The sequence below is a fragment of the Monodon monoceros genome, unplaced genomic scaffold (genome assembly GCF_005190385.1).
Source record: "Monodon monoceros isolate NGI ecotype Baffin Bay Population unplaced genomic scaffold, NGI_Narwhal_1 Super_Scaffold_16, whole genome shotgun sequence".
Classification (NCBI taxonomy): Eukaryota; Metazoa; Chordata; class Mammalia; order Artiodactyla; family Monodontidae; genus Monodon; species Monodon monoceros.
The window spans coordinates 5,618,942-5,632,126 of NW_021703772.1; the positions used below are offsets into that span (position 1 = coordinate 5,618,942).

Consider the following 13,185-nt stretch of genomic DNA (forward strand, 5'->3'; position numbering starts at 1 on the left):
CACAGGGAGATCAGCTCCTTGCTTTGTGACCACCTGGAGGGGTGGGATAGGGAGGGTGGGAGGGAGGGAGACCCAAGAGGGAGGAGATATGGGAACATATGTATACGTATGGCTGACTCCTTTGTTATACAGCAGAAACTAACACACCATTGTAAAGCAATTATACTCCAGTAAAGATGTTAAAAAAAGAAAAGAGCAGAACGTGGGGGTAGATGACCTGATGCTCTGATCTGCTTTATAATGAGCTCACAAAGGTTCGCTAACGCTGCGCTTTACTGCATGTTATACTACTAGTATATGTTACTATACGCTATGCTGTTTTTTCTATTTTTTAACCATTTCTCTATTTTCTTAATTTTTATTATTATTACTTTCATTATTATTTTTACCATTTTCTATTTATGTACATATTTCAAAATGTTCACAACAAAACATTTTTTAAAATTAGGAAAGTAATACTAGGAAAACTTCATCACCTGCCTTTCCACGAGGGACATGTCAGGAATGAAGGTGTGTGTGTGTCTGTGTGTGTCTTCTTTTGACTGGGAAAAACTCTAAGGAGCCCTAAATCCAAATGCTCAGGCGGTCTGAGCCCCCTCACAGCACAAGTGGACGTGGTTGGGTTCCCACTTGGAACCGACAAGTGACCCTTGAACGCCAGATTCAATCACCGAGGGCTCCCCTTTAGGACTGATGGACATCCAGCACCTCCCAGGTCCAAACCCAACTTGGGGTTTGCCCCAAACCTCCTCCCCAACTTCACCATCTCAGCCCACAGGTGAAGGGCTCACTCAGCCAGCCCCAAAGCCCATGTCCCTCCCCAGCGGCGCCTCCCTTACCCCCTCTCTGTGGAGGGTGTGCACTGCGTGTGTGCACGCCACCCCACGCCACCACGGGCAGCTCCGGCTGAGCTCCCCTCAGCACCTCCACGCCACTGTCACCTCTCAACTCATCAATCAGCTCCCTTCCACCAGGTCTAACGTGTCCAGCTCTGCCTTCCCACAGTCCACCCCTCAATTAGCAGCCAGGGCTTTAAAAAAAGCCAGTCGGGACTCTGTTCAAAACCCTCCAAAGCTCCTCAGGCCTTCGTGCTTACAGTGGCCTCATGGCCAGCATCCTGGGTCCTGCTGGCTCTTTGGTCCCGTTTCTTGAAGTTCTCTCCCTCCCACTGCAGGGCCTTTGCACATGCTGTTCCTGCATCCTGGGAGGCCCCTGCCTATTATTCGCCAGACTGGATCCCTCACTGCATTCAAGTGTCTGCAACGGCAACATCCCTCAGCCCACCCTCTTCCCCTACTTTCCTTTTTAACACCAGATATATCCTGTGCTCTTCGCTTTCTAGCCTGATTTCTCCAAGAGAACGTAAGCTCCCCGAGGCCACGGGACTCAGCCTGTTTCCTCGCTCCCTGGGTTGTGACAGGCCTGTACAGAGCAGGCTCTCAAACGTGAATGAGCAAATGCACTCCATTTAAATAAAGAATACAGCTTTGGAGCTATCTGGTAGGTATCCCTGGGATAATCTCCTTGAAAAAGCCCAAATCCCCCAAAAGTGTCAAATGTCCCCCCAGATGGCTGATGTGACTTAATTATACTCAGCAGGCTAAATTTAGGAATCTTACCCTCTTCTGGAAATCCAAGTTATACATTTCTGAAACACTGATGGGTTAGCTGCGTGGGCACCTGGGATGTACAAGTTCGGCCACCCTCCACTAGGGCCTGGACTTCACCCACGGGCCCCAGGAGCCATCACCTCTCCGGGACAGCCCGCAGCTGCATGCACTCTTGACCAGGGCGGCCGGCACTGGGCCTCAGGACAGCTCAGAAGGGTAGGCTGTGGCAGCCCCTGCATCCCCCATCCCCGAAACCACGCCTCGACTTGGGAAGCCTCCACTCCCCCCTTCACCTCCACAAGGTAGGAGTCAGGTCTAAGAAGTTGGGACACTAAAGCTTACTAATGTCTGAGTCACAACTAATGAGGTCTTCTTATCTTTAGTATAAAGGCCAATTCACTTAGAGAGAAAAGAGCCTGCTGCCAGCTCCTCCCTGGTAACTACGGGGCTGGCCTCTGAACAGACAACACCGTTGTACAAGGACAGACTTACTTACAGATTCCGGTGGCAAACTCGCGACCCCGCACACAGCCCCTCAGCTACCCCTGTGGATCTGCCACTCCCCAGATCCTAGAATCCCAGAATATTCTTGTGGGGGCCTGTATGCCAACGTCCTGCCCGAGGAACAATTAAAAAACAAACCAACCAAGAAAAATAACAGAACACGAGCATCTGCAGGATGGAGAACACCCTGGTCAGGACCCCAGCGTGTGCACAGCCAAGCGCCAGGTCCTCCGGGTGGCCCAGACCCAGGAAGGTGCAGAAGGAAGGCGCTGGGCCTGGACCCCTCCCGCAGGAGGGCATCGCGCATCGAGACTGCCTTTGGCTACTCCCTGGAGAATTCTGTTCGTGCCTTGTTTAAGATGACTCATTCTCCACATTTGGCTTTAATTTCTGGAGTAGGAGTTTCATGTTGATTTCATCAGCTTTCCTCCGGGTTAAAAAGAAAGCATGAGTTTCTACCCGCTCTGGGGGATGTCAGTCACCAGGCTCTGTGGACAGACACTCCATCCCATCTGTCCCCACCTCACTCTCTCCCCAAGAAAGAACATGTTCCCAAGGATGAAAGTAATCCAGAGATACCCTCCCTCCCAAGCTGATCTGCTTCCTGTGAGCAACTGCCCGAAACCCAACGCCCTGGGCTCCCAACCCAACGGGCCGCCACGGAGAAGCCGACATGCCCGGTCAGGCTGCAGGGATGGACCAGGGACATCTGGTTTCACACCCCCCCACGTCGAGGAACAGCCCGCGAGGAAGGCGAGCTGGTGGTGACCCAGCGGGGTGACAGTGAGCCTGTCTGCGCGCCTGTGGACGTCTACGGCATCCTTTTCCCTCCAAAGCAAACTGCCCTGGAGGGAGGCCCATCCCACAGACTCCAAACAGCACCCCAGCTCCCCCCGCCTCCTGATCTTTGACCCGACCGGTCTGGGCAACGGCCCAAGTGGAAAGGCAAAACGTGACTGGTGTCCCCTTTCCAGGCTCTCCCCTCTTGGCAGGGAAGGCACAGGCTCCGGTTTCGAGAGCACGGTCCTACACAGTGAAACTCGAACCTTCCCATTGCGGTGGCGGGATACTTCCTCCCACCTACAGGAGGAGCCTGATCTCCAGAACCCTTCTGTATCCACCTGGAGCAGAGCCGAAAGCACTGCCTGGTGGCCTGGAGGAGGGCTGCCTCCTTTGGGGGGAAAGCGCATGGCCCCATGGGAGAGAGGGGACCACAGGGAATGAGCTAGCCGCTCCAGTGTTTGGGATGTGTTTCACTTTGGTTCAACAGTGACCTCAATTGATGAGCAGCAGCTGTTGGAGGCCCCCAGCCGGCCATCTGGGCAGAGTGATGAGGTTCGCGGGCAGAATCGTGTGTCCTGGTCCCCGGGCACCTCCCGAGCAGGGGACCACATTGCCTGGGTGAGCAGCCCACGAGAGCTGCACCTACTTCTAGGAACAGGCTCTTGTGTGCAGGCGCTGGGCTGGCAACATGCACATGTTCAAGGCCTTCTCTGTCCACGCAAAGCTGGTGACTCAAGCTCAACACCCCCTCAGGCTCTACGGGGTGCGTGGGAGGGGACCCCGCAGTTGTGGGTGCCCGCTTCTCACTTGCTGCTTTTATGGTGTAAAGTGTGATCGTTGGAGAGAGCTGGCCCAATAACTCGGGGTGTTTTCACCAGCCAGTGACAAAGTAAGAAAATCAGAGTCTGGAGAATCACGGGTTGTGGGTAAGGGTCAGGGAGGGGAAGGGGTGGCCAAGCCCCTCTCCACCACCTCTGCGGGGCCTGAGCCTCTTACGCCCTGGCCTCTTGTCTCCAGCCTACTTGATGCCCAGCTGCGAGACTGTGCTTCAGGGTGGGCTGGACCAACCTCATCATTTTCTTGGGTAAAAACAACAATCTCAGACTTCCCTGGTGGCACAGTGGTTAAGAATCCGCCTGCCAATTCAGGGGACACGGTTCGATCCCTGGTCTGGGAAGATCTCACATGCCGCGGAGCAAAGAAGCCTGCGAGCCACAACTACTGAGCCCACGTGCCACAACTACTGAAGCTCACGCGCCTAGAGCCCGTGCTCCGCAACAAGAGAAGCCACTGCAATGAGAAGCCCGTGCACTGCAACAAAGAGTGGCCCCTGCTCGCCACAACTAGAGAAAGCCCGCGCACAGCAACGAAGACCCAAAGCAGCCAAAAATAAAATAAAATAAAAAATAAATAAATTAAAAAAACAAAACAACAACAATCCCAGCCTCTTCAGAGGCTCCTACAGTCTGCAGACGTCAATCCAAACCTGGCTTGTCTTTCCAGACCCTCCTTGCACTAACTCACCCTCCATGTCCGCGTCACACTCTCATTTGGATGCCCTGAGCTCTCCAAGCACAGCGACTGTTTCTTTCATTCTGCTCCAAACACCCCCAAGCCATCCCCCGACCTTAAGCCTCCATCTCTCTCCACACCCCACTGACTTGAAGACCCAACAGTGCCCCCAGTTTCTGCTACGTTAGAACCTACCCATTTGAGAGAGACCCCTGTCAAACAGTGCCTTTGCAGATGGAATCCTACCTCTTCTCTGAGCTCTCTGGGGACTCATCCGTCATCTTCTCTGGACACTTAACTGCTTGCAATCTGGGCATCACAGCTGTGATTCTGCACGTGATTTCTTAGTTCCCTGACAACTACCCTCGTTTCCTCGAAAGCCAACTGGATACCTGGCTCCTCTGTAATCCTCCAGCACCAAGCACAGTGCCTGGCCCAAGCTGGTGTGTGGTGCCATCTGTTGAAAGGACAAATGCTCCACCCAAACATTTATTCAGCATCACCGTGCAGCGGGGATCACCAAAGACACAAGTGGATGGAGACCTGGTCTTTTCCCTCAACTGCTGATCGTTTAGTTGGGATGACAATGTGTATGAAACTGACCTCAAGAGGAGGGGGAGGGGTGATGCCTCCACCACACCTTCCGGGCCTGCTCGGGACCTTCTGGGCCTGCACGGACCTTCTGGGTCTGCATGGGGCTGGAAGCCCAGACACCTTGGTTTGCCCAACACACCGTGTGTGCTATGTGGATGCCTTCCACCCACATGTCCTCCTGTCCCATCACCCTGCTGCTGACAAACAATGGCAAGGAGTTCAAAGATGACCCAACACGTGCATGTCAAGTGCTCCCCAAGCATGGGGTTTAGGAGGTCTGGTGGGGTGGGGTCAGCCTCCCCGAGTCACATGGGAAGAGCTGCAGCAGACAGGCTGGGAAGTAAAATCTTGTGATCAACCCGGACTAGAAAAACTTCCCCACTCTGGTCCCCAGCCAGTGACTAGAAAGAAACAGCATGATTATCTCTGCAGATGTTATAAAAGACATGAGAAGAGAGGCCCATTCACTTGACGGGCTGGTTGGGGGTAGACTCAGATTCCTGACCCCCGTTTGATGAGTTCAACAAAACTGCAAAACACAAGCACTGGAAGGACTTGTGGTTCCCAAACATTAACCATTGATCTACTGTCTTCCTTAAAAAAAAATCAAATTACTGGGCTTCCCTGGTGGTCCAGTGGTTAAGACTCCGTGCTCCCAATTCAGGGGGCCCAGGTTCGATCCCTGGTCAGAGAACTAGATCCTGCACGCCAGAACTAAGACCCGGAGCAGCTAGCTAGCTAGCTAAATAAATAGATAGATAGATAAATAGATAAATAAATAAATAAATAAATAAATGTTTAAAAAAATCAAATTATTTAATATTTCTCTTTAAACCAACCTACTTTAACAATGTAAGTTTATTCAAGAAAGTTATTTTAAAGGCAGCTTTCTATATCTTTAAAAAGGAAGCTTCTATCCTTTAAAAAGAAAGGTCTTCCTTAGATATACTGATAAATCTTTTCTAGTATATATTAACTTAAACCATTTTTTTAAAGTTCATCTTAGCTACCATTCTGGGAAACACAAAGTAGCTGGTTCCACTCATTTTACAGGTGAGGAAACTGAGGGTTTTTATTGAAAGAGGTTTTCCCCGGGGTTCATTTCTGAGGCTCAGGTGAAAATGCCGGGTTCAGACAAGCTAGCTTGCCTGGGGAGGCAGCTCCTAAGGCTTCATGATGCCCCCAAATCTATTGATGGTTCTCATTAATGATACATGTGCCACATCTGAGGCTCAAGTTCAAGTTTAAGTGAAGACGGGGGAGGAGGCAAGAGTTGCAGAGACCAAAGTGGTAGGGGGGTGGGGGGCGGGTGATGAGCAGGTTGAGAACACTCCCCAGGCAGAGACCAGAGCCACGCCCACCAGATGGCACCACTGGAAACAACCAGCAAATACAGTGAGAGCCTGTCGATGGGCCCCCAGAGCTGGGAGAGAGACGGCTACATGCGGCCCAACTCCTGAGGACCGAGGCGAGGTCAGTGCTCAGCTGACTGGTTCACTGCTGCCTCGCAGCCAGAGCCTCCCCTGGATGGAAGAACTGTCTCAGTTTTATCCACCCATTTACCGAGGACCTGGCATCTAGCCCAGTAAGCAACCAATGAAACTCATGGAATGAACGAATTTCTTTACAGAAGTTCTATGGTGTCCATGAACTACGAATTGAGATATCCAGGGTAATAAACCAATCACTGATTGATCTATATACTTCATCAATATTTATTAAGGGAAGTAGAGAGGACAGGATTCTTATTCTGTCTCCCATCCCAATACCCCTCAAACTACCTGTCCTTGGGAAATCAAAGATGTAGGTTTAGTGACTTACGTACAGCACCGTTTACAGTGACCCAGGAGGGGGTTCTACCTCCAGGACGGGTTACGTAGTTGTTAAAATTTGTTTTCTAATACTCAACAGAATGGAAAACGCACACAACAGAACGCTGAGAAAAATGAAATCCACAAACTTCACAATAAAACTCATTCCACTTTGTTCTTAGAAATGTATATTTACTAGAAAAAAGAAGAGTAATTTTCACACCAAATGCTGACAGCAACCATGTCCAGGTATGGCAATCGTATGGATCATTTTGTTCTTTATTTTTCCTAAGTTTTCTACTTTTTGTAATTAAAAAAAAAACAACACATTTTATAAAATCAACTTCCAGTCTCCTTCCCAAACACCATGTGTCCAGCAGGTTCTTTCCAGCCTTGAAAGGCCATTTTCTGAGCATGTATAACAGTATGCCATCTGTGGGGTTAATTCCGAACACTTTCAAACACTTGACTGAGCGCCTAGAACGATGTATTAATCCCAGTGGATCTAAATCCAGCCTTCCCAATTCCAGCTCCATGACTTGGGGAAAGTCATTTTCCCAATAACTGAAAAAAATGCATCCCTATTCCTCCTGGCCTCATGATTCTACTAACTAGGAAACAGAGGATACCTGATTGTGATATTGTGATTTATAGTATATAATATATATAGCAAATATAAATATATATGTAAATATATATATATATATATATATATGTCTGTGTTCTATCTCTGGCACAGAGCTCCTAAAACCCTGGGGGATTTCTTAAGCAAATAGAGCAGTAAAGGTATCTTTTGTTATGTTAATGAGGTGACTTTGGGGCCGCCCCCAGGTAACCTAAGGATGGGGGCTTTCAGTCCTGCCCTCTGACTTCTGCGGAGGGGAGAGAGAGGCTGCACAGTTGCATAAATTACAGGTGGTCAATGATTTAATCAATCATGTCTGTATAATGAGCCCCCGGTAAAAGCCCAAGGCTGGAGTTCTGAACGCTTCTGGGCTGGTGAACACACGGAGATTTGGGGAGGAGTTGCTAGGAGAGGGCGTGGAAGCTCCCCACTCTTTCTCGATGCCTTGCCTTACGTGTCTCTCCCATCTGGCTGTTCCAGAGTTATATCTTGTTATACTAAACCTGTAATCTAATTAGTAAAATGTTTGACTTCTGTGAGCTGCTCTGGCAAATTAATCAAACCCAAGGAGGGAGGGTCACGGCAAGCTCCAATCTATAGCCAGTTGGTCAGAAGCACAGGTGACAACCTGGACTTGTCATGGGCGTCTGAAGTGGGGAGGTGGGGGGCAGTCTTGTGGGACTGAGCCCTCAACCTGTGGGACCAGACTTCATCTCCAGGTAGAGAGTGTCCGAATTGAGCTGACCGGCTGGACAGCCAGCCGGTGTCTGAGAACTGGCAGCCGTTTTTGGCAGGAGAAAGCCCTTTGCAGGAAAGAGCTCTCTGCAGGAGGCCCCTCCGTCCTGTCACTAACCTTAAACCAGGTGCCCCCATGCACTACTCACCTCTGGCCCTAGCACACCTTTCAAATCTTTTGATCACGAAATACTCTGCCTAACCTGTTGGTTCCTTCCGTAGATGGAAGAAGTAGAAATGAAGAATAAGTAATTAATGGATGACGAGATCTCTTCCCTAGCTCCCCCTTCAGTAATTTCGCCAACAAACTGTGAACAAAATAGTATCTAAAGATAGACCACGAGGAGCTGACAAGCCTGTACACAAGCCTGCATGCAAGCCTGCACACAGTGGGGGATGGCCACAGCGCTGACCCCCCTACCTCAGTGACTAACTGAGATGACTTCCCTGTTTCCCTTCAAAAGCTTTCACGGCTAAGCAGAATCTCTGGAGGTGGTTTTCGGGGGACGCTGAGTCCGCCATCCCCCCAGACTGCCAGCATTCCGATTAAGGGCATCTTCCCTTTCTACCAACACTTGTGAGCACTGATTTCGTATGTGGCGAGCAGCGGGACCTGATTCAATAACAGAATCATTCCTGATGGAAAGTCATCACTAAAGCTCCGACCAGCGGGGCTCGTTTTCAGGTCTGGGGGGGGGGGGGGGCACCCTGACCTGCTGCTCACAGAAGGCTCCCAACTTTCCACCACTATAAACGGCAGGGTGGTTGGTGGCCATCTTTATCCCTAATCTTCCTCTGAATTGTGGATTATTTTCTTAAGATGACTTTCTAGTAGAGGACAAAGCATTGCCAAATGCTTTCCTGGAAAGCTGCAGACATTTATCCTCGCAACAGCACCGGGGGTCCCTTTTCACCCTTCGGCCAGCCATTTGAGAAAACCTTCCCTAATATGACAACTGGGCAACGAAATACCAAGTTTAAATTCACATTCCTTTGACCATCGGTCAGAAACTTTCAAATATGGACTACGTCTTATTTCCTGCTTCGTGACTATCATTTTGCATCCTTTGCTTGATTAGAGTCTGAAATTTCATATCAGTTTCAAATATCTTCCCCACTGTTGCTCACGCACACCCATCCATTTGCTAACTTTAGGTAAAGTCTCAGTTCTCTGACCCTATCAATCCTTCCTTTGTAATTTCACCCTGAAGCACAGAAAAGGCTCCCCTAATGAAAAATTTGATAAACATTTCACATCTATTTTCCTCTATTTAAAAAAAAAATGGTGTGTGGACTGACATCAATGTACAAAGAATTTATTTTGCTGCTCAGCAAGGAACTTTACAAAATTAATTAGCAAACAGCTAAGCGATTACTCCTTTATCGGTTCCCGAACAATCTGTCCCCTCCGTGATGTCATCTTAATGCTTTTTAAATGTGTATAGAGACACCAGGGTTTGAATCTGGCCAATTCCATGTCATGAGTCTGCCTATTTTTATAACAACACCAGCCCTTATGTAACTCCGGGAGCTTTACCAAGTTTGGCCATCTGGAAGGACCAGCCCCCAAGAACCATTCTATTTCAAAGTCTCCTATCAGTTATTTGAACCTGTTTTCTTTCCCTCCAAATGAACTTGGGAGTAATTAAGTAATATGTCTTCCCACCTTTCATTCCTTCAAAAAAGTTACCCCACTGGGTTTTTGTTTTTGTTGGCACAGCAATGGTAAGTAAGAACTGACATATTTATACTATTGTATCTTTTCTTCCAGAAATATGGTGGGTCTCTGTTTATTTAAAAATGAGTGCCAGGGGGCTTCCCTGGTGGCGCGGTGGTTGGGAGTCTGCCTGCTAGTGCAGGGGATGCGGGTTCGAGCCCTGGTCTGGGAGGATCCCACATGCCGCGGAGCAACTAGGCCCGTGAGCCACAACTACTGAGCCTGCGCGTCTGGAGCCTGTGCTCCGCAACAAGAGAGGCCGCGATAGTAAGAGGCCCGTGCACCGTGATGAAGAGCGGCCCCGGCTTGCCACAACTAGAGAAAGCCCTCGCACAGAAACGAAGATGCAACACAGCAAAAATAAATAAATTAATAAAAAAGAAAAAATGAGTGCCAGGACAGTGTATAGGGACTGGCACACTCTTCCTGTAAAGGGGCTGAGTGTAAATTACGCTCTGGGGACCATACGGACTCTGTCAAAACCCCTCAAATCCAGGCAGTTCCACAAGTCCAAGCGATTCCACCTCCGAAGTATGTGGATCTGACTTCTGCTCTCTGCTCTCTGCTCCCAGCTGAGCACCTCATCTCTCTCTGGACTCACCTCAGCAGCCTCCCACCTGGTCTCCCTGCTCCTCCGACCCCCAAAACACACCACGAAACCATTCTCCTTAGAGCAGCTGGGCCCCTCAGCAAAGTAAGTCTCTCCAGGGGCATTTCCCTGCAGTCTCGAACCTCCTTATTGGGACTATGTGACTATGGCCCCACCTGCTCTTCCACGGCCCCGTTTCCTTCTAGTGCACTCAGTTTCTGAATTTAACTCATTTCTGTCCCAGGACCCTTGCACCGGCAGTTCCCTCTGGCTGGCAAGCTCTGTCCTGCAAACTTCACTTGCTGACAACTCTTGCCACTCAGGTTGACTCAGGTCAAGGTCACACTTCAGAAGAAATCCACCTGACCACTCACCAACATAGCCATGCTCAGTCTGACCTTTGTGCCTCACTGTTCCCAAGTGCAAGAGGACCAGAGAGAGAGCGTGCACATGGGAATCACGTGCGCACACACAGGGCACGGGGGCCCCCGGGCACGGTACCCACCCCCACAGAGTTTGTGGTCATGCTGTTTACACTGACCCAGTTCACGCATAAGCCCTGTACTTTTCACCAAGTTCGAGACACACCTCTTTTTTTTACACACCGCCGTGGTCTGGAATGCTATGAGTTTCACTGCAGCAAAGAACTAAACTTCCTTGGCTCATAGGTGCTTTACTAAATGAGGTAGTATAATTTCTTTATAAACCACTAATCACTCCATAAATTCTATCTCCATTGCTAGTTACAACAACTGTGGGTTGTGGGTAGTGAAAGTTCAGTATCACTGTACCTTATTTCCATTTGCTTGAGCTATTTAAGGCCCGACCACGGGGTTCAGGTCAAGCACTTAAGGAAGCATCTTTTGGCTAAAACCTAAAAGCCACCAGGCTGGGGAGAGGACGGCACTGAGAAGTCACATATGCTCACGTTTTTCTAATACCCTCTTGTTATGAGTTGAACTGTGTCCCCCGCAAAGGATGCTGAAGTCCTAACTTCCACCACCTGCAAATACAACCTTGTTTGGAAACAGGGTCTTTGCGGATGACCATGTTCAGATAAAGTGCTACGGGTGGGCCCTCCTCCAGTATGACAGGTGTCCTCACAAAATGGGGAAATGTGGGTACAGAGTGAAGATGACACGGAGACAGGGAGAAGGCGGCCGTCTGCAAGCCAAGGAGAGAGGCCCGGGACAGCCTCTCCCTCACGGCCTCAGAAGGAGCCAGCCCTCCCGACACCTCAATCCCGGACTTCAGGCCTCCAGAGCCATGAGGGAATGGATTTCGGTTGTGTTGAGTGACCCAGTTTGTGGCGGTATGTTCTGGCGGTCTCAGGAAAGTCACACACCCTCCTAGGGGTGTGGACACAGATTCGGCTTCTCAGACCTTCCTTCACTCTCCTTGGCCGGCGTGGCCTCCTGCCCCCAGTGAACTTGTCCCCGGCTTCCTCTCTTTCTGTCACATCTAACAAATGGAACTCCATGAAGCAAATGAAAGCCAAGACCCCAAAACAGAGTCCCGGCCTCTGCAAAGTGTGGTCTTGCCTCCACACTTCCGGAGCACTCTCTCCTACGATCCCAAACTACCTGGCCATCACCCAACCGCCACTCACCTCACATTCCTGACGGCTGAGTCTGATGCCGGGGGCAATCGGACCTCTATATCCCGAGTGTTACTGTGGGAAATCTTGCTAAGTCACCGCAAGCGCCCCGCAGAGGCATTTCTCGGTGGCAACCAAGTAAGTCGGGGTGTGCAACAAGCTACTCTCACCAAGATTCCGGAGCTCTCCGAACATTTCGACTCACTGAGAACACATTGGAACCATTAGAAAATAGGAGGCCAGTGCCCCCTAAGCTGCGGGGAGAACCGGGGACAGCCCCCCGCCCCGGGCTCCACCGCAGGGGCTCCGAGGCCACGAGGTCAGGTTCCTTCTGAGAGGGCCCAACCGGTCTGCAGCAGGACATGCGCCAAAGGAACAAACATTTAGTAACACGGAAAGACACCCAACGTAGTCACAGTGAAGAGGCACAACCCTGACAGAAATTTCCAGCCGCTGGTAGAAGCCGAGTGGGAGAGCAGCTGAGGGCGACAGATAAGGCTGCAGGGGGCACTCGGGCTCCCCAGGGACATGGAGACGGAGCGGGCAGGAGAGCACAGCTCCGGATGCAACAGAGATTCGATGCGACCCGCTGTCCGGAAGGAGAAAGGCCGGCTGAGGGAGTGACAGGCCGGCGGGGAGGGCAGAGGCCTGCAGGCCAGACAGACTGCTGATGGGCATTTAGGGGGTTAATATGTCTTCTGGCACAAGCCGAATCCCATCTTCTCTCATTCCTCGACTTACAAGAATACTGGGAAAACACCAGGGAGGAAAAGGCTCCTTTGGAAACATTTGTTGTGAGTGGATACAAGCTCATCCTCTCCCCCCAGGCCAACCGTCTCTACAGCCTAGGAGATAAGCAGTTCCTTTCATCCGGCACCACAAAGGGGAGACACCACGCTCAGCACCTTGCCTCCAGCCTGGATGTGGAAAGGCCCAGCTCTGTTCCCTGAGGCCCTGCTTGGCCTTCTAGCGCGTTCCTCACCTGATCCTTTATCACCAGAGTCTTCCTCCTCTGACTCCTCCCCTGTAGGCGGGACTAAATTAAGGCTGACAGCATCCTGCAAAGAAGGAAGAAACACAGGGTTTCGGGGCCAGATCAGAGTGTGAC

The 13,185-nt window shown here is 50.5% G+C and overlaps 1 protein-coding gene across 5 annotated transcripts in view; it reads right to left on the reverse strand.

The window, feature by feature from the left end:
• SH3BP4 (SH3 domain binding protein 4) overlaps positions 1–13,185 on the reverse strand; it is a 94,007-nt gene that overhangs the window by 25,643 nt on the left and 55,179 nt on the right. For 3 of the 5 annotated variants that reach the window (XM_029225196.1, XM_029225197.1, XM_029225198.1), the window contains one exon: positions 13,060–13,135. The exons of the other annotated variants lie outside the window; for them this stretch is intronic. The gene's annotated coding sequence lies outside the window, so the exon portion shown is untranslated. The remainder of the gene's footprint in view (positions 1–13,059; positions 13,136–13,185) is intronic. 5 annotated transcript variants of the gene reach the window in all.